The 6,000-nt window shown below is 42.1% G+C and overlaps 1 protein-coding gene across 1 annotated transcript in view; it reads left to right on the top strand.

The window, feature by feature from the left end:
* Window positions 1-6,000, top strand: part of LOC310876955 (glutamate receptor ionotropic, kainate 2-like) — a gene marked incomplete at its 5' end in the record, with an annotated part of 75,518 nt that overhangs the window by 3,132 nt on the left and 66,386 nt on the right. The window lies entirely within an intron of this gene.

Raw genomic sequence — 6,000 nt, 5'->3', positions numbered from 1 at the left:
ATGTCATTTCCAAGACCGTCTTCACCAGTTGAAATAATAATAATATAGCTTATTCTGGGCCAGATCTGACTAGTTATGATAGTGATTCAACGGATGGAATTCAATGGCCCAAACCACACCAAAGGGTCGAGAAGGTTTTAGCGTTAACTCCTTGCAACCGTTTGGACCCAAGGAGTTGCATGGTGACCCTTTGGTGTGGTTAGGGCTTTAGAGTGCATGGGCAGAATTTATGTTGATTGAAATCAGGTGGCTATAGGACTTTTTACTGTCAAATACAGTCGGTCTGTGTTGTATAAAGTACCACGATCGTTCGTTCGTGTAATTTGGACATCAGCCAAGAAGTGGTATCATCGTCCAGTTAAATTAGGCCGCTGACTACATGTGGTGATTCGAAGGTTGGGCATTAATCCATGATGTGTTCAACAATCTGTGGTTTTCCTCATTCGCACAGATCATTGCAGACACTCCAATCATGTGCAGGTAACCCATTCTGAACGGGCACCCATTTTGGTGTCAGCATCATGTTATGCTTTAGCTATTGAAAAATAGCAGATCTACAAGCTCATATCGCGCCACCGAGTGGCGCGATACGAGCTTGTAGGTCTGCCATTTTTGAAAAATCAAAGAACGACTGACATTTTTAGAATCTGATCTCAGGTCAGAATGGGTTCATCAGACCAGTGTGTGTCCAGTGGAAAACCTCGTATGAATCTGATCTCAGGTCAGAATGGGTTAAATATACACACTGTAGTTCACGCATCTCAAGATCTGTCATAACCGCCTGACTTCAAACTCATCATGCGTGACGTGACAGCGACTCGGCGATGACCCGAGGGACATTTACATGCCTGGGGTCGAGCTCACAATGCGTCGATGCGACCTGTTACTGTACTGTGAGCTGATACTGTAGTTGTGCTATTTTGGGGGTGCGGTAAATCAGGCTTTAACCCATTCTGACCTGAGATCAGATTCATACGAGGTTTCCGCCGGACACACACTGGTCCTGATGAACCCATTCTGACCTGAGATCAGATTCTAAAAATGTCAGTCGTTCTTCGATTTTTCAAAAAATAGCAGACCTACAAGCTCGTATCGCGCCACTCGGTGGCGCGATATGAGCTTGTAGATCTGCTATTTTTAAATAGCTAAAGCATGACATGATGCCGACACCAAAATGGGTGCCCGGTCAGAATGGGTTAAACTACGACGTAAAAAGGAACATAAAACTGAACGGGCAGAAATAAAATAGACCCTTTAATCTACAGTATATTCAGGGTAGCGACTAGGCAATCTTCAGTCACATTCAGAATTCATAGAAATGGGAATAACCTCATGCACTATGTGCTTATAGTTCCATTTAGAAAAAGAATTGCTAATGCGTATAGCCTGGTGTTTGAAGCCTTGCTCTGTGTGGTGGAGAGGTGATTTGTGTGCTCCAATAAGCAAGTGGTGCACTAATATTAAATGACTTTCATTTCTCAGGGAACTTACTCTGCGGTGCGAGTAAGTTACTTTGTAATTCTCAATCCAATATGCAACCTTGATTAACCCATTCTGAACGGGCACCCATTTTGGTGTCAGCATCATGTTATGCTTTAGCTATTTAAAAATAGCAGATCTACAAGCTCATATCGCGCCACCGAGTGGCGCGATACGAGCTTGTAGGTCTGCTATTTTTGAAAAATCGAAGAGCGACTGACATTTTTTTAATCTGATCTCAAGTCAGAATGGGTTCATCAGACCAGTGTGTGTCCGGCGGAAACCTCGTATGAATCTGATCTCAGGTCAGAATGGGTTAATTTTCAATAAACAGTAAAAGGCAGTGAGTGTGCGTGGGTGCCATCCTCCCTTGCTGTGCTTTCATTTTCACTTGCCTCTCAATCACAAGCACTAAACACCATCACACGTGCACGCTTACACACACGCGCAAACTTGCAGCTCTCTCTCAGCATACACATACACAATCACATGCACTCTGAGCTCGGCAGACCAGTTTTTTTCCCTGTTTATACTGTAAGCTCATAACTCCTTCAGTGCTTTCATTTGCTGTATAATTTACACCGGTCCTGATGAGGGAGGGCTCTATAATTCACACACACACACACACACACACACACACACACACACACACACACACACACACACACTGATTATTTTAGCTGTAATTCACATGGCTGCACTCAGTCCAACCATGCATGGATGGATGGATGAATGGATGGATGGATGGATGGCACATAAAATAGGCTTTTAGCTAAGGGTGCAATAGTTAAAATAAATCGTAAATGGTGCATTTATATAGCACTTTTATCCAAAACGCTTTACATAGATTGTGCATTACATTCACCCATTCCCATACACACTTTCACACACCGATGGCAGAGGAAACCATGCAAGGCACCAACCTGCTTATTAGGGGTTCAGTGTCTTGGTCAAGGACACTTTGACACTACAACTCAGGAGGAGCCCGGGATCGTGCTTGCGGTCCCATACGCAGGGGCGGCCTTAAGGATCGGGAGGCCCCGTTCATGACGTCATCATTTTAATAATTCATAATTCAGTCAGATAATTATAATTCTTTTGTGCATTATCGGACTTCAAAGCATGAACAGCATACAGCACAGCCAAGTAGAGAAATACACAAAAGCAGCTTGATTAAACAATTATTTTACTTTGTCTTGAATTACTGTAAGGTATAACTGGGAGGCAGCATAAACTCTCAGCGGAAGTTCCAGACCCACAGGCCCAGGATGCCGGCCTGGTTCCGGCGAGCTGGCCCGCATCCGAATCAATTGAGAAATGACAGCTAAATCTACATTGAGAGTCCAGCATTTACAGTATATATGAAGCCTCAAGGTCAATGAGCAATTCCAAAATTTTGCAACTTCGGAGTTGTAATTCCAAAATTTTGCAACTTCGGAGTTGTAATTCCAAAATTTTGTTTAGCGGTTTTGTTAATTATGGTTTCACTGTGAAGCAGGATAAGTTATTATAAACCTATGTTGGTTTTGACTTTTTTTTTTTTTCGGTCAAAGAACTGCCTGAAGTCTTTGACATAAACGTTGCCAATAAAGTTCGTATTGCAAGTGCAGACGGTGTGTGGCACTTTATATGCATTTTTATGAATACATTGAGCCCTGCCTACGCACCCGCCTCAGAGCATACTGGTGTGCATAAGACATTGTTGCCTATTATTTTGTATAAACGAAATGTTATAAAATCATGATTTTCAATACCATACGTATAGGCAGCGAAAACACTCGTTTTCACCATATATAGGCTATATGGGGCATAAAAGGAACACGGACAGACTAGCCTGGCCAAGCCATTTCTGGTCTAGAGGGCGGATATGCCTCTGGGATCACGGCAGTGGATCATATTGGTTCACTGATCTGAGCGCCCCCCCCCCCCCCCCCCCCCTCTCTGCAATATAGTTCACATAGACATATAAAGGTAGACGCCTCTTCCGGCTCCGGGGCGTCTGTATCTCAAAGAAAGGCAACATGGAGGCAACGGGAGGCGATGGCGATGCGTGATTGTATTGCATTGGCCATAGCTATAGCTTTCCCGAGATTCCTTTGCGAAGCATAGCGGAAGCAAAACGAAAGAACGGAAGGGGTCAATCAGAGGCGCGTGCCTTCAATATTCTGCTATGTTTTTTATATCTATGGTAGTTCACTCCTAGACAGGAAATGTGGCTCGTTTCATTTCTTTTTAAAACGAAAGGGCCTGCGGTGTCCGAAGCTACAGACAGACACAGAGAGATAGACAGACTGACAAGTACAGTGCCAACAGTAACAAAGGGTATTACGTAACTAGGAGGGACATAACTAGACCGGTGCCCTACAGGCACCAGTCTACTGTAGTTATGTTTAAAAACGTTTTTCCTTTTTCTTTTTTTTGTTCTTCTCTTGTCCAAATGCTCGCCGTCCCCCATGTGGAACAAATCTCTTCAATATGGCGAAGAACTAACATTTTCACATGAAAGAAGCATATGGACACACATACACACCACTGAATGTCAGCGTCGTAATAATGTCTCTCCTCTCTGGGGCACTGACAGAGTTCACCACGTCTTAATAGCCAGCCAGACCGAGCAAATTTAAGCTGTACAGTGTGCTAAAGAATACTGATGAGCATAAGTTACTGTCCCCATGCTCATTTTCTGATTCGTTGAGCACGACCCGCTGAGGTCACCCCGGTCCCTGGGGGTAAGGGTGTAATAATTATCCAGAAGGTTGGAATGACATGATTCCTATCATCTTTTTACGGTGGCTCTCTAAAATCTGCTCTTTTGAAGATAAATGTGCCATCTCAATCATACGGAGATGCTCAAATCAAATCTCATTACACTGTAAAATCATCAGTGTTTAAGTGAACTCAGAGACCCCTTTTCCACCGGTTGGTTCCCAATGGGAACCGGTTCAGTTATTTTTGGCTCTTAGTCCATGAGTCCATGAGTGATAATGTGAAAGGTTTGTGTTCAAATAAATAAGAGCTGGACTGCTGCTGAACTGCCTTTTCTTGGACAGAACAGCATGAAAACATTTGCCAGCCAAAAGTTTAAGCCTATTCTTTACTATTCCCTCGCCTGTGCGGGCCTCACACTCTCTGTGTAATTGAATCAATAAACGGGATTTAATATCTAGCGAATCTTTAGCCGCCAAACCTGCCCCCTGGAGAGGATCTATAGGAGAGGAACTATAGGCTCATGAACTAGGATCGTGTCTCCAAAATGTTTCCTCATGGGTCCATTCAGCCTTCACTCATTTTCTTTTAAGTCTGTCTTCTGTAAAGCTTTCAAGCAGAGGGGAGAGGATTTCAGGGTTTAGTCCATCCTGAGATGTTTTTATTTCATGGAATGCCGGCCCTCCCTTTTAATTAGAATTGATTGAAACAAAGTTGTTAAGTATATGTCTGCAGGTGTTATTATTGTTTAACTATTGAAAAGCGTAAGGGCTTGTGACTAAATAATATCTATACACTGGATCCATTGGAACTCAAGTTATTAAAGGTATATTCAGTGATTTCACTTAATTCAAATATCACTTATTTTTTTGTTTTGTTTTGATAATCCTCCCTACTATAGAGTGTGCTGGCCATATAAGGAGTTCCTCCCTGTCCCCAGTTAACCCCTGGGGGTCAAAAAACCTTAGGTTTCGTTTTTGACTCTCTATCCTGATTGGACGAAAGGCTGGGTCCCACAGCCAAAAACGAAACCTAAGGTTTTTTGAGTGAAATCACTGAATATACCTTTAAGTTTCTCCATTTCCTGAAATGCAATGGTTTTGGACATTCATTCTCCATCCATCCAACAGCGATGATATATTCCTTGTAAAAATACCCACCCCTGAAATCCATCTAGCCTCTTTTTCCTTTACTCTATCCTTTAATTAAGGAAGTCTGAACAGCACAGAGATTACAGCTAGAACAGTTATCACTTCATGCAATGCTGATTTATAAATAATTAACCCGTTTTTAAGGGGCAGTCGGTTCACCGCTGTTGGGATTGCTATAGTAACCACTCTGGTTTGATGTGGTGTGTGTAGCGACGCAAGTTTTAGTCCAAAGTAGCTTTGATAATTAACACACGTCAAGAGAGGTGATTTTCTTTTATAACTGTAAAGCAACACCATTAAAATTTAAATAAACAAACATTATGTAATGTGAGCAATGTGACGTGAAACATTTTGTGGAATTATCTATTTACAGGAGTTTCCGCTCACTTCATCCACACTGTAAAGTCTGTTTCATGTTCATGTAGAGCAGTGGTTTTCAACCCTTTTTGTATCAAGGCCCATTATTTATTAGGCATTTTGAGCCACGGACCACTATTTTATGACATTTAGCCTCGCAGATCTAAACAAAAAACATTTTGTTATCGTTGGATAAGATTTTGTCCACAATTCCATGCTGTATTGAAACATTGATCAAAATAACAATTATTCTACATTCTCTAATTGTGTAGAATTCTTGTAAATGAAGTAATGCAGATGTTTAACA

This window comes from Protomyctophum parallelum (genome assembly GCF_964188405.1).
Source record: "Protomyctophum parallelum genome assembly, chromosome: 19".
Classification (NCBI taxonomy): domain Eukaryota; kingdom Metazoa; phylum Chordata; class Actinopteri; order Myctophiformes; family Myctophidae; genus Protomyctophum; species Protomyctophum parallelum.
Note: the sequence above shows the minus strand (reverse complement) of the source record. Positions and strands in the feature narration are given on the sequence as shown.